Raw genomic sequence first — 15,660 nt, forward strand, 5'->3', positions numbered from 1 at the left:
GGAGAGTGTATAAAAATGCAGCCTGGTGTTCTATTCATCAAGCGTCCAACTTTGAAAATCACAGAGCCAGAAGATGTATGGAATGTATATGGCACCGCTGGAGCGTAGAGAGATAGTTGATAATGTAGGAAGAAAATAGGGCCAAACTTAAGACCGAATCTCAAAGACAGACTATCAAAGGATGGATGAGCAGCTGACTTGAGTCTTGGAAGATAAGGATAAGGTCATCAGGCAATGAAGAAAAGTCCTTACTATTCAGAGGGGAAAATCTGTGAAGAGGTGAGAGTGCTGGGTTCAGATAGAAAAGGTTTAATGCCTGTAAAAAGGGAACAAAGGAAAAAGATACAGGCTGACACCTTAAAGCTGGACCAAAAAGTCAAAGAAGATTAGCATTTTAGGCTATGTAATATAACAACAGTTCATTGGAATCTTTTCTGTTTCAGTTATATGATCAAATCTATCTCTTATCTGAGAATTCCATGGAAGCAATGGTAGCCATGTTCATCCTGCTTGGCTTTCCCTCTGCATTCATTATTGAACTGGCAACCAGAAGCCAATGCCTATTTGTTGGGGCATTCTGAGCTGACATGGTCTTCCCTTCCTAAGGATCATATTTCCCGGGATTAAATCTTAGCCACTTCTGAAAAAAACAGCATGACCTCAGAGCTATGTCAGAGATGGGAGATAAAGGGGTGTGAGGAGGTATGACTCCTCACCAGAGGAGCACAGGTGCATGAGAGACCAGCACCTGGGCTGACGTGGCACTTGGAGAAACTGCTGAGGACACACGTCAGACCAGTCTGGCTGAGTCTATGTCTTAGCTGTGCCCTGCTGAATCAATGGGTGCCAGGCATGCTCTGAGCAGTGTTGAGAGGCTAATGACTGCTCTGTGGTAAGCAAGTGACCTGGAACAGGCCCAAAACCTGACATTAAGTACTTCTTACCAAGAGGTCAGAAGGAAGCCCATAGAAACTCTAGGTACTCAAAAGTACAATTTTAGCAAGTCGCCCTTCTCCCTCAACATCATGCTAGCTGAATATTGAAGAGAAAGTGACTATAAAGAACTAAAGAAAGTGGCTTTTTGCCTGAGAGGAAATTAATTCCCATGTGACCCATGCTTCATTAGACAGAACCTAATAAAGACAATGGATACAGTACAGAATTCATAGATCATGGGATTGGGAAAGAGGTTGTAAGTTTATGAGCACTTGCAAGGGAAGATAGATGGAGAGGAACCCAATGTAAAAATTCAACATAACAGACAGATTCTCAGCTGGCTAAATCACCTGGGGCCTCAAAGAAACATAACCGGTAGTGTAAGAAGATAAATTTGATAGAAAGAATTTTCTCATATAAAACAGATAAATAAGATGACTTCAAATTAGTATAGCATTATTATTGGTGATATTAATAGATCAAAAGAACAATGTGCCTATCCGTCTGAATGCTGGGGAGGAGCTTTAAGGATCATTCTTGAGTTTTCAAAACCTGCTTCAAAAGTAAAGAGTAAATGGCTACTTCCTCACCACTGGAAAACCTATATCCCAACTAACAGTGCAGCTTCTGCTCTCTAGGAAAGCAGTAGAGAGGCATTTCCACTAATGGCAGAAAAGGGCTGAGGAAGTCATTAGCTCCCATGAATATTTACACCCTGAAGTGATATAAAGACAAAAGATCTGAAATCTGGAGCAGAAGCAAGTGTTATGAGTACTGACCAATGAAATTATTAATTTTGGTTATCCAAGATAGACAGTGGATGTTACCTCAGGATGTACATCTCTTGAGTGTATGAAGATGGTGCCAAAGGAATGAAAATATTCCACAATATTCTAGAAAACATCACTCATATTCTCTGTTGACTTCAAATATGCACTAATGTAAATAGTGGGGAAGCAGAAACCTCAGTCTAAACCTCGGACTGCCTGATGTTTCATTTAAAACACCAAAGAAACAGCGAAGAATAAATACAAAGAGAGATTCCAAGAAGAGCAAAGCACAGATGTTTAAAAGACAATGAGAAGATTCATAGAGTTGTCGGGCACCAAGTTACTATAGAAAGACTCATAGTTTTCCTATCTTCAAACAGTAGTCAATTAAAAGACATAATGAAGGGAGAAAAAAAATCTATCTACAATAAGAAAAAAACAACCAACCAGTTGCATAGCACATTCCTATAATCCCAGCACAAGGTGTTGGCAGAAGGGTCACACGTTCTAGGCTAGCCTGGGTTACATGGTAAGAACATGTCTCAATTTTTTATCTTTAAAAGTAATTTTTAAAGGAGTTGGGAGATGTCTCAGTCGGAAAAGTGTTTGCCTTGGAAGCCTGAATGTGAGCCCCAAAACCACACTTGATTTTATTTATTCTTATCTATATAGGTGTTTACCACATGTGCGTATGTGTACTGCATGGATGCCTGGTGTTCATGGAGGCCAAAAGATGATCCTAGATCCCCTGGAACTAGAATTACTGACAACTGTAAGTCACCGTGTGTGAACCAGAAATCAAGCCTGGGTCCTCTGGAAGAGCAGTCAGTGTTCTTAACCATTACTGAACCATTAGCCCAAGAAGAAACTAGAATTTAAGAAGCCAGGCATATCAGAGTATGCTTGGAATCTCATATCTGGTGATGGGGGAGATGGGCAGATCCCTGAAGCTCACATGCCGACTAGCTTCTCAAAGCGAAATGGGGAAGGAGGAGGAGGAAGTGGAGGAGGAGGAAGTGGAGGAGGAGGAAGTGGAGGAGGAGAAGGAGGAGGAGGAGGAAGAGGAAGAGGAGGAGGAAGAGGAGGAGGAGGAAAAAGGAAGAGGAGGTAGAGGAGGAGGAAGGAGAAAGAGAAGGAGGAAGAAGAAGAGAAAGAAGAGGAGAAAGAAGGAGAAGGAAGGAAGGAGGAGGAGGAGGAAGAGGAGGAGGAGGAGGAAGAGGAGGAGGAGGAAGTAGTGCTTGTGATTAGCACCTGAGGTTGACCTATGGACTCTACATGCACCTTCAAATGCACACTTACCCACCCACATACTATACAGAAACACACAAACACAAATACACACATTTAAACTGGCAGACTCAAAGGGAAAAAAGTCAAAAGATTTGAGAATAACCAAGATCGAGATGAAGAAGACAAGATCTATTCAATCTACATATAGAAAACTTTAAGATGCTGCTATTCAGAGCCAAAAGAAAAACAAGCCAGTAGAAAGTGCACTGTGTTCTTTGTTAAGAACACTCGGTATCATAAAAACATCAGATGTCTTAAATCTATCTAAAATTTAAATCCCCACCAATAAAAATGGCAGTCAGACTTTTTTTAACCACACAAGCATAGACATGCACCATCTAAAGTTTAAACAGAGAAGAGTAATCCCCCACAGAGAGAAAAGTCAGGGAGTGGGGAGACAGAGAAGTAATGAATGGGGACCAGCTCACTCAGTTCTGTTTTGAAAGCTATTAAAACTTAAGACAGTGCAAGAAGGCTTGCAATCTGGAAAATCAATGGGATGGAGTAGAGAATTAAGACATAAACAAGATGTGTGTGTTCACAGAGAACAGTGTTAGACAGTGACTAAGAGAAAGATTGTTTATAATGTGATCTTTTGTGACCTCCTGAAAAAAAATAAGTCCACACCTTGCTGGTTGAGGTATGTTCTTGTTACATCACAGATTTAAATATGAGAGAGAAAAACACCAGAGTAAACCAAAGAGAATCATTTTGTGCTTTCTAACTGGGAGAACCATGACCAATATACATACATACACACAACTGAAAAATCTGACCCATGAGACTATGCGAAGGTTATGACACCTGACTAAGCCCAAATAAAACTATCTGCAGGAAACGTTTGCAACTCACATGACGAGCAAATGATGGATTTCCTTATTTGTAAAGAATGCCTGCCAATCACCAGAAAAGGTTAACATCCGCAACCTCCTGGAAATGAAATGGGAATGTCTGTGGGACAATTGGTTAACTGTCTCAACTTCACTCCTACGATGGAAAATGCAAATTAAAACCACAATGAGACATCAGCACCTACCTCGCCGGCAGACATCAAAGCATTTGCAAACCTGGTGTGGGCCAGGGTGTGGAGAAAGAACACCCCATGCGTGCCTAGTGGAACTGCAGACTGCCAAAGTGGCCATGTAGAGCAAGGTGGTACCACCCATCAAAATGTTAGACACCCATATCCTTTGATCCAGCAGTTCTGCTCCTGGGAATAGATTCTATTTGTTTGAAATGAGATGTGTCCAAATGTCTTTATGGTGACATTGTGCAAGCAAAACTGTGCAAGGAATATTGATTAATAGGGAACTGTTTAATTTATATGTTAGTAGGAAATTACCTTAATTGTTGCAACAACTTCATATGTCCTAATATACAATGGTTCTATGATACAGTTCAGAGGGGAAAAGAAAGATAGAAGAACTAGAGAAGAAAGGTACATGCTTGCACATACACAGATTGCCTCTGGAAAAAAACCCCAAAGCCTAGTAATTATAAAGCCCAAGGAAAGGAACTGGGTGGCTAGAGAAGGGACAAGGGAGGGTTTTGCTCTTTTACTGAGTACTCTTTTCATGTCTCTTAAATTTTGTAGTACAAGCATTACCTGTAGAATAGCAATAAGTGTCCTTAAACACATCCCACTGCCACCTGTCTATGATTGTTGAATGGTGAATGATTTTTGCAGACAGATTCCCAAGGTCTGGAGGCTGAAATGGATCTTCATTTAGTCCAGCCTCAACTTGATTGCCTGGATTCCCATAAGCATTTCTGAAAAATGTGGTTCACAGCCATGTCAACATTATGTGCGCATTAGAAATGCAGAGAAATCTCTGGGTTTGAGGCTAGCCTGGTCTACACAGGATAGCCAGGGCTGCACATAGAAACCATGTCTCGAAAGAAAGAAAGAAAGAGAGAGAGAGAGAGAGAGAGGGAGGGAGGGAGGGAGGGAGGGAGGGAGGGAGGAAGGAAGGAAGGAAGGAAGGAAGGAAGGAAGGAAGGGAGGGAGGGAGGAAGGGACCGAAGGGAAAAAGAAAGAGAGAGAGAAGGAAATAATTGCAGAGTCTTCGGGCCTCATTCCTGATCCTCTGAATCAAGAAACTGCTGTCACAAAACACCCCAGATGGACAGTCGGATTACAGATGGCCTTCTATAAGTTGCTTCTTGGTGGTCACCCTTCGTTCTCTTCATGAAAAGCCCTAGAGGAGATACCATTTCCTCCTGGATTCATCATCCCACCTTTAATAATTAGTATACACTAGGCATCTGGAACATGCCAGAAGGTCACATACGTGACTAATCTTCATTAATCCCTCTGAGACACAGAGCTTCCTGAGCCGACGTACAGCAGTGTGAGCAGTGATCTTAGGTGGGACACTTAAACTATAAAATATGCCTTTACAGAATGGAACTGGCATTCTTTTCCAATATCTCCAAGACTTTCAATGCATCCATGAAGAATTCGCATTCTGGTGCTGATGTGTCATTCTGGACCTCTTTCATCATTGACAATTACCAAGCCTCACTATTTGACCTTTCAAAGTTTGGGGTCTCCTTTATTGGTTATTACAATGCATCAATATTCTCCTTCTGTAGCTTCTGCTAGCCAGTTATAATATTACTTGTTGAGTTGGCATACAGAAAAGAACTAAGACTTAAAATTTGACCAATGAGACGTTGAGATGTTCCCCATGGGTAAGCAAATGGGAGGGGCTGGTAAAGAAGTAAGTGGGATGGTCAGGAGGGAGTGATAGGCAACTCCAAATCAAAGCCACATTTATTTTACAGCAAGTATTCTTTCAAATTTGCGGGGGGGCGGGGGTTAAAAACGGTACCGTGTAACTGGCTCACCACCTAGAGAAAGGCACACAAGCAAACACTGGTAGGTGGTAGAAGCATGATTAAAACATGTGTTAAGGTGATCTTAGAGCAATGAGACCACTGCTGTATATAGCACCCAAATCCCACCCGTAAGTGCTGCGCTATGCCTGGAGTGGACCAAGCTGCTGTGGGAGGCTGAGGCGGCACAACTGCTTCTGCCCAGGAGTCTCCAGCCTGGGACATGCAGGAAGTCAGAAAGAGAAGAGGAAGGTGAGAATGGAGGAAAGGAGAGAGGGAGGGAGGAAAGGAGGAAGGGAAGGAGGGAGGGACGGAGGGACAGAGGTAGGGAGGGAGATGGAAAGAAGACACATATATCCATGGTAATCATGTGCTTTAATATACGCAAATCTCTTCAAGTAATATGCCCACCCCCAAAAAGAATATTTAAACAATGGCTAATCACAGAGCAGGGATTGTTGGTCACAACAAGAGCCAGGGAGGCTCATTACTTCACATGTTTCTATGGTCCCTGACTTTTTCCCATGAGTAAATTAGAGCTATGTGCAGAGGCAGGCACAATTGTTCATAGGAAAAAACTGAAATGTAAGAATAAAAAGAATAATCACATCGTGACTCTCACTGGTTATATGGGGTCAGGGGGTAATTTTTGATCTGTTTGTTTTCATTTGGTCATATTCTTTCTATAGCTTATATATCTAACTTGGATAAATTAATGTATTTAATCATTTCAAAAGTAATGGAGGATATGAAGAAAAAATGTTATGGTCCATTTTAAAGAAAGAACATAACTATTGGCATTTGAGATATATATATGCATTTAAAATACCCTGGAGGAATATAAGTAATGGAACTATGGGTCTAGTTGGCCATTCTTATTTTCCTTCTTCACACACTCTATTTATCACTATTTTCTCTATTTTCACTGATTAGCAGTCACATAAAAATGCTTTCAAATAAGTGAAAACAAAGAGGAGAGGAATAGAGCCACCTCTGTAACGGAAGTAGAACCGACAGAGCAAAGGAAAGTTGAAGGGATGTGAGGACACTTAGCAAAAACAAGCAGTGGAGCCTCACTGGGTGCTGGTGATGCTGGTGACAGAGGAGAGTGATGCCAAGGCTGAGCAGTGGAGCCTCACTGGGTGCTGGTGATGCTGGTGACAGAGGAGAGTGATGCCAAGGCTGAGCAGTGGAGCCTCACTGGGTGCTGGTGATGCTGGTGACAGAAGAGAGTGATGCCAAGGCTGAGCAGTGGAGCCTCACTGGGTGCTGGTGATGCTGGTGACAGAAGAGAGTGATGCCAAGGCTGAGCAGTGGAGCCTCACTGGGTGCTGGTGATGCTGGTGACAGAAGAGAGTGATGCCAAGGCTGAGCAGTGGAGCCTCACTAGGTAGAGGTGATGCTGGTGACAGAAGAGAGTGATGCCAAGGCTGAGCAGTGGAGCCTCACTGGGTGCTGGTGATGCTGGTGACAGAGGAGGGAGGTGCTGAGGTTGAGTACTGGAGCCTCATTGGGTGCAGGTGATGCTGGTGACAGAGGAGGGAGGTGCTGAGGTTGAGTACTGGAGCCTCATTGGGTGCAGGTGATGCTGGTGACAGAGGAGAGAGGTACAGAGACTAAGCTCCCTTGTCACATGCTCAGGAAGCTGGACGTTCTTAAGTTTGAAGGAGACTGCACACTTAAGTCCTCTGGCTGGACTTAGATCCTCTAGAGGCCCCCTGCCCTCTAGCAACATGGAGGATGCTGATCCAGCCTGAAATCTGGGGACAGGAAGTGGAAGTATACATCCGTACTACAGAGCCAGTCTGTTGCCTGTGGTGGCCTAGTTTCCTGAACATGTTTTCTGGTCATTCAGTCATTTCACAAATTAGCACCTTGCTAGTACACACAAGGTTTTCAGCATACAAGAGGTTCAACTCTTTTCTTGTTCTCCCAAATTCTACATCCCTTGCCTTCCCTCTGTATGGCATGTCTATGTCTAGGACATAGCAGATCGTAGTAATTTTCTTCAGTAAAGCCTTCTACAACCTGTGACTCATGTGTATTCTACAGAGAGGCACAGCACCAATGGGAAAGAAATCACATTTGTAACATACTGGTCAATGGATCATCTAAAAGGAAAGAGCCTTTCCCATGAGTTCCAGCTCAGCTAAGACTGGAGAGGAACACTCCCCTGTAGCCAACTGCATACATTACTCACCTTCTGCCCAAGTAGGTGGCAGGGAGTCTGGCACTATGGTGTTCCCATGGTTTTGGTATAGGAGGATATTCCAGTAAACTCATAAAGTGAAGCACTTCTTTGAGACATGAGGCAACTAATTTTAAGGGAATCTACTCGTGGGTAGGCATGATGTAGTTAAATTGCAGAATCACTTAAGGGTACCAAGTGAATGACTGTCATGCCCTGCAGCCCAGCAAGACCTTTACAAGTGGGAGACAGGAAGCCATCATCAAGGCAAGAACCCTGAGTCAGAGAAAAAACACCCCACGTAGCACTCAAGACTAGCAGTCTTTATACCCCAGCAAAGTCACAAGAGTTTATAAAATCCCTCTACTCAGGAAGTCAAAGAAACCGAGAAGGAAGAATGTACACACAAGGATGGGGAAAGGGGCCATGGCCCACCTTCTAAATATGAGCACATATCAGTATGTGTGATGGCAATTAGAAATTGTTTATAAGGATTCTCTGTGCTTAGTGTACACCTTAATCATTTGGAATGTGCCTAAAAATACTAGATAATTCGAATCCTAGAGAGTCTCTGCCACTGTGAGGGTTGGCCCAGGCATTTGGTATTTTAAAACTATCCCCCAATTGATTCTTGCACACCACTGAGCTAGAGAAATAGATGTCTCATAAAGGATACCTACATCTATTGATGAGTTTTTGGGTAAGGGTTGAGACCTAAGTTTAGCCCTTCTAACTTATTCTCCACTCAGTTGCCAGAAAGATTTTCTTAAAATAGATTCCTCACCACCTCTCCCTACTGCCTACAATCACTGACAAGTTTCCAGGGCCTGGAGTTTTCAGTAACTGAGATACTTGTTACTTATACTCTGATTTTTAATCTTGTTTAGGACCAGGCTGACCTTTAAGGCTTCTCATGCTTCGGCTCCTCCCTTCTTCTCCCTGGTCTTGGTTTCCGCTCCCATAGGCCAGCCTATTTCCAAGGTGTTGTATTGTCATGCTTCCAGGTCTGGACTTCTACCTAACATTTCTTCCTACCTTCCCATACCAGATTGTCCAGGCTTTTTTAAGCTGCCAGCCATTGCTCCCTTAGAATGAACATCTTTCCTGTATGCCCAAGTAAAGAACATTCTTTCTGTAGACACTGCAGTTTCCAGCATACTGCCATTACTCTGAGCACCCAGTGTTGCAATGATAAACTCCCATGTCCCCAGTAAATGGAATCCCTTAAGGCTAATGGTCTTACTCATAAGAACCTAAAAGAGTACACTGCCTGAAGAAACATAGTCAATCATAAGAGCAGGCTGTCCCAGTACAAGATTATAAGCAGAGATCAAAATAGCAAATGTTTCAATGGTTGGAAAGGCATATGAGTCAAGCAAGCCTCCTATTATATGAAACCCTCTTTTCTAAAAGAAAAAAGAAAAAAGTGTGTGTGTGTGTGCGTGTGTGTGTGTGTGTGTGTGTGTGTGAGAGAGAGAGAGAGAGAGAGAGAGAGAGAGAGAGAGATTTTCAACAAATTTAAAATCTAGGAATAAAGCTCAAGGCTTAAGGCTTTTACAAGCCCCAAATATTTCTGTATAAGAAACATCTCCCTAAAGTGTTTCTAATCACTCAAGCTGAGAGCCGTTCCTCTGTCCTCCAAAGGCAACCTATAGGTATTTCAAAGTCTGCACAGCACAGATACTGCAGTAGTCCACTCCTAAATCTGTCTCTCAATGACAGTTTCTTGAGAACATAGACTGAGTCTTATGCATTTCCCCGGCTCTCTAGGCATTTACACAGAGCCAAGCAAAGGCAGGCCCTTATCCACAGCCAAGAATGAATCCACGAAGCAGGTAATCATGGAATAAGATACTAGCCAGACCAGACATTCTCCCCCTTTCCCTCTCCAGGTGAGGAGTTTCATCAGTGACCTTTAGAAGACAAGGTAACAATTACCAGTAATAATTGAGATAGACTCTAGTCCCACATATAGTGGGTAAGTCATTATGAATACATTCTACATGGGGAAATTAAAGTGCTTGTTTTATCCTGGAATTCTAGTTTTCTTAGGAGCCTTCTGTTGTCTTAACAAAGTCACCCTATCCTCTAAATAGATGTCCTTCCAAGGTACCATTGAGTAGGAGCCGGCCTTGAGCATGCAAGATGACCTCATCACAACAGTGGATTGGGATACTTCTCAATAAGTGTAAGAGACTCTCCTAGTCATCCTCCATGTTCCATTAGACAGTAAAGATCCTGTGGGTCGAAATACCTGGCACAAAGGCTTCCTTTGGAGAGTGAATGCCTATAGGAGGCTTCCAGTGATGACAGAAGCATTCTGCAGGTGAGAGTAAAAGAGCTCCAATGTAGTAGGAGCTCTTATGCTTCCTGTAGCAATGGCCCATTCGTATTCTGGTTTGTTTGTTTGTCTGTTTTTCTTCCCATCCTCTGTCAATTCACCCAGAGATGTTCTGAAATTGTGCAATTGGTAGATTATAATACCCTGACCCAGGGAGGAGCAGTGGAGAGAACCAAGTGAGTCACAGACCACAACAAAGCCCTTCCTGGCATGTGGGGCTCCCTTGGCAAAGCCAGAGGGTGTAAAATTGACAGCGAGACAAGGAGCATCTTTGTTATTTGTCAACAAAATGCAATGGCCATTGCAGAGTCTTGGCAGCTTAACATGGAGAAGCCTCAGACCATTAATGGGGGAGCAAAAAACACAGCAAAAGAAAAGTGTATCCTTCACATGGCCACATATGACACAGGTGGTGCACGCAGGTGTATTTCCTGATCCCACTGAACTATTTCTCATGATCAGGTAAATAGAAGGGTGCTCCTTGAGTGACCATGGGGCCCTGATAGAGATACCAATATTGACATACCTTGAAATAAGATTACTTAAAATCAGATTCTAGGGGTTGCAGATTTAGCTCAGTGGTAGAGCGCTTGCCTAGCAAGTGCAAGGCCCTGGGTTCGGTCCCCAGCTCTGAAAAAAAAATCAGATTCTAATAGCTCCCAGCAGGGTGACTTTAGGCAAGTCATGTGATTTCTAAGCATTGGTTCTGCGTGTCTATAAAATACAAGTGGTGCCTGCCCTGCCCAATCTAAGGCATTTATAAATATAAGCAGAGACTATGGAAATAAAAATTGGTTACAGTCAAGTGTGAGTGGTAATGTTTTTCATCAATGTTACTTGTAGAATAATAAAATGTATCAAAGGTCAAATCAGAGACCACATAGAAGCTGATTTGAATGCATTGAGTTCATAGACCAAAAAAAAAAAATGAATTGATAAGCTTATGTTGACATTTCCTAATGCTGGTTGGTTGGCTATCTGCTCTATTCCCAAAATGAACCAAGTATAGAAAATCATTTTCTCCAACCTTCCACAAAGAGGCTCCATCCTAGCCTACTTGCACAGCCCATAATTAAGCCTTAAGTTCAAACTTCCTCTCAGTTGGTATTCTAGAGACATCTATGATGGGAAAAAGCCATGATGGTCATTGGGAAAACAAATACAACCAAGGCAGCTGTGTTTCCCACTCCTAGTGGAATGAGGCAATAAGACAAGGAAAGCATTCAGAAGAGTCAGTATAACAGGTGCACGTGCGTAAAGGATACAGAAGAGGAACAAACGACGGGACCAGTCATTTCCTCTTGTGAAACCAAGCATGCTTCTGGGAGTAGGTGATTCTTAAACTAAGTCATAAAAGATAAGTTTCCATGTAGATGGCAACCAGGAGAAATTCTCATGAGAGAAACTACAAATGCCTAACATGGCCCTTATATTCAGGGAGCTCAGAACTGATCTGACCATGGGAGAACTGAGGGATGGGGCACACCTGAGGAAAAGGAGAGTAGAGAGTTGTTGCTAACAGTGCTGGTATTGAAGCCAGCCTGTGTCCTGTGGGCAACAGGGACTCTGGGAGATGTTTTAAACCTCACTATGAGATGAACAGGCTTTTTCTCTTGAGTTTGGGACTGGAAGATAAAAGGCTGAGAAGCCAGCAGAGAGGGATTTTTCTAGACTTCTTTTGGTCCACCAGAATTCTCTTTTAGGCCAAATAGTAAGTGAGATCTTACATTATGAGTCAGATAAAAAGCAGAGTTGTTTTGGTTGAAAAAAGAGTCCAGGATCAGAAATAAGGCCTCAAATGCCTGAGGTTTTTTTCAAAATTTCAGGGCCTTGAGGAAAGTGGCATGTGCTACTGTGCTAAGGAAACAAAAGAAGAGCAGAGGTGAGAGACAAAGATGAGTGAAATGAAAAAAGAGAAAACCCCACAGTTCATAGCTGTGAACAGTGCCATGATGGACAGAGACAAGAAGAAAAGAATACGGTGCTACTGCAGGGTCCAGCCAGGGTGGATGGCTTGTGGAGGGCAAGCCACTAACAGAGCTCCAGTAGAACATGCTGGCTTCTTTGGCATGCCAGGTGGAAGACAACTAGTAAGTGATGCATCTGGAGAGAAAAGTATGTGACGGTCAGGAACAGGTCTGAGAAAATCGATGTGATCCCTATGAAGGGGTAAGGATATGGAGGAGGAGGAAAAGGACTATCCAAGCTCTTCAAGAGGCCACATATCTGAGAAATGGGAGTCTGAGAGAAGACAGTCAAAAGTAGGAGTACCCCTGTACTGTGCATCCAGAAAACAAAAGAAAGGAAAAGCTGAAGAAACATGAGGTTGCTATATTAACCCCAGTAGGGAACCAGAACCCATGACGCTGTGAGGCCAACCAATGCCACTGTGGCTGGACGCAAAGTCTTCAGTTGAGACCAAGATGCATTGCTTTGGCTCTCAGCAATGCATTCTTCTCACAGCCAGAGCTCAGGGAGCATTGCCCAATGTCCCATGTGCTATATCCTTAAAGAAGGTCAGAGTCCAGTGCTGCAATCATCCAGCAGGCTGCAGGTTGAACTATAATTACCATCATAACATGAGGCTATGCCACCATGGAAGAAATCAGTGCCTTTATTGGGGGAGTGCATTAATTACCTCAAGAATGGGCTTGTTACACGTACATTCTTCTCATACCCCTTCTGTAGTCCATGGTGCTCACGCGCTCTTCCTCCGTGATTCTCTGAAAGAAGGACCTCACCAGCTATACACCCTGTGATGTTGGGTGATGCCTCCAGAGCTGTGAACCAAATAAACACTCACTATTCGCCTCACTCAGCACGTGATACTCTGACAGCAGCAATAAATTCACTGACACAATCTCCAAGAAGGGAGTCATGAGCGACAGACTCTGTCTCATAAGTCACTTGATTCAATTACACTGTTAAGTGGTCACTGCATTCACCGTTAAATAGTTAATCACAATGTTTCAAATGTCCAGCCTCAGGAACCACTCTTCATAGACTCCTTCCCAGTGGTAAAGAGGTGGCTAAGCTTACAAAAGACTCCCAGGCTCAGAAGGCCACCCATGTTCAAAACATTTCTGCCTTTTAATATTTTTTTCTTTTTTTTCTCCATCCTTATTAACTTGGGTATTTCTTATTTACATTTCAATTGTTATTCCCCTTTCCAGGTTTCTGGGCCAACATCCCCATAACCCCTCCCCCACATCCCCATAATCCCTCCCCCTTAATATTTCTTTCTTGTAGAGCTGGACTCTTCCTTCTGATGTTTTCCACATTAGTTCTGCTTCCTAATGCCAGACAGAGCTGGCTTATTTGAAGATTAAGATCATGATCTTCTTGTTGATTCTCTCTCTCTCTCTCTCTCTCTCTCTCTCTCTCTCTCTCTCTCCTCATCTCATCACCTCCTTCCATTAACCATTTTATTCTTGGGACATGATTTCGCATGCTTTTCTCATCCCTAATAGCTCTCTGCTAAGCAATGTTTAACATTCTAGGTCAGCCTGCAGAAATAGATGGTGTAGGTTTAAGGTAAACACCCAGCAACCATGGAGTACTAATCCAGAGATGCCCATTCAGCCATCATCTGCTCACCCTGCTCAGCACTTCCCAGTCTTCCTAACCACCCAATCCATGCCTCTGTGCCCAACTCTCCCTGGAGGAGATAATGAGTCACCCAGGGTTTCCTGCTGCAAGTGTTTTTACCTTTCTCCTACCCTACTTTCCATTCATCTTGAAAAGTTCTCATGAGACCTTGTATGGATTACTTACTGTAGGTAGATACTGGCAAGGACAAAGCTTTTGGTGACTCATCCAAAGACTCATGTCAACTCTGCAAAAAAAAGTGGACTACTTCAAAGCAACAGGGAAAAGAAGCCATGTGAAGCTGGGTATGGAGATAAATGCCTGAAATCCCAGCACAGGGGATGCCAAGGCAAGAGGGTGATGAGCTAAGAGCAGTCTGGACTACAGAGGGAAACTCTGGCTCAAATAACAATGATGGTGATGATAGATTATGTTGACTTTGTATTGTTCATAAGTTAATATAATAGCACCTGGGTATGCTGAAGTAAATAAAATGTTCAAATTAGTTTCACTGCTTCTTATATCTCTAATATAATTCCTAGAAAAGGTAAGATTACTTATCTGACTTGCATTTTTCTCTATAGCTCTTCTGTACAAAGAGTGAAAGTGTCACCTCTTTGGTTAAAAGTACAACACTCCTCACAGAATAACCTTCGATGTAGCATGGGATTAGATTGGATTGGGATTTGAAAAGCAGCACAATCTAAGCTTTATCTTTCCATAGTCTATTGCTGTCTTATGTTTTGTTTTTGATACTTCTCAGTACCTTGTTTATGGGTGTATTTTTATAAATAAATGAAATAAGCACATGTCTCTAAATCCATAAGTACACGTATCTTTTTCATCTAATGTACTATAATGTGTCATAATATTTCACATAATATATCACACCTGAACAAAACCATGTGTGCTCACATAATAAATCTTTCTTAGCAGAGACAGCTGGGAATTTCAGAGGTAAGAATCCTACAAGTGACATTTTTCTGTTTTACTGGGACAATTGCTTTTCTCTATATCACAAAAGACCAAGGAATTGTTTTAAATACAGAATCTCTAAACAGAAATAGAAATATATCAATTTAAATAAAAATTAGCTTAAAAGGTCATTGAGTTTACTATTTCCTGGTATTAATAAAATAATGATAAAATATATCACAGTACATTTAACGTAAATGAGTTTAATCAGCAAAATTACTCTCACTATGTCTCTATGAGAAATCATTTTAGGGGTTGGGGATTTAGCTCAGTGGTAGAGCACTTGCCTAGCAAGCACAAGGCCCTGGGTTAGGTCCCCAGCTCCGAAAAAAAAGAAGAAAAAAAAAGAGAAATCATTTGAGAGAAAGAACTTAAGGGAAGAAGGGCTTATTTTGGCTCCTGGTGTCAGAGACTATTAGTCTACCGAAGTAGAAATGACACAGCGACATGAGAGTGTAACACAGACTCTGCACTTCTCAGGTCAGGCACCAAAGAGCAGCATGCAGTGTCAGAATGTGTCCCGAGTATCATATGTCCAGCAGCTAGACCTCACACCTGAAGGTTCCATAGCCTCCCCAACCAGAGCCCCACGTAGTGCTGAAACACTATCATTTCAACACTTACATTTCAAATTCAAGCATAGATCATATGGATTTGGTTAATCCTAGTGCCATACCCATCTATTTAGATGGCAGTACCTGTACTAGGCCTCTCTCCCGGAGGAGAAATTTGAG

The sequence above is a fragment of the Rattus norvegicus genome, chromosome 5 (genome assembly GCF_021556685.1).
Source record: "Rattus norvegicus strain SHRSP/BbbUtx chromosome 5, alternate assembly SHRSP_T2T, whole genome shotgun sequence".
Classification (NCBI taxonomy): domain Eukaryota; kingdom Metazoa; phylum Chordata; class Mammalia; order Rodentia; family Muridae; genus Rattus; species Rattus norvegicus.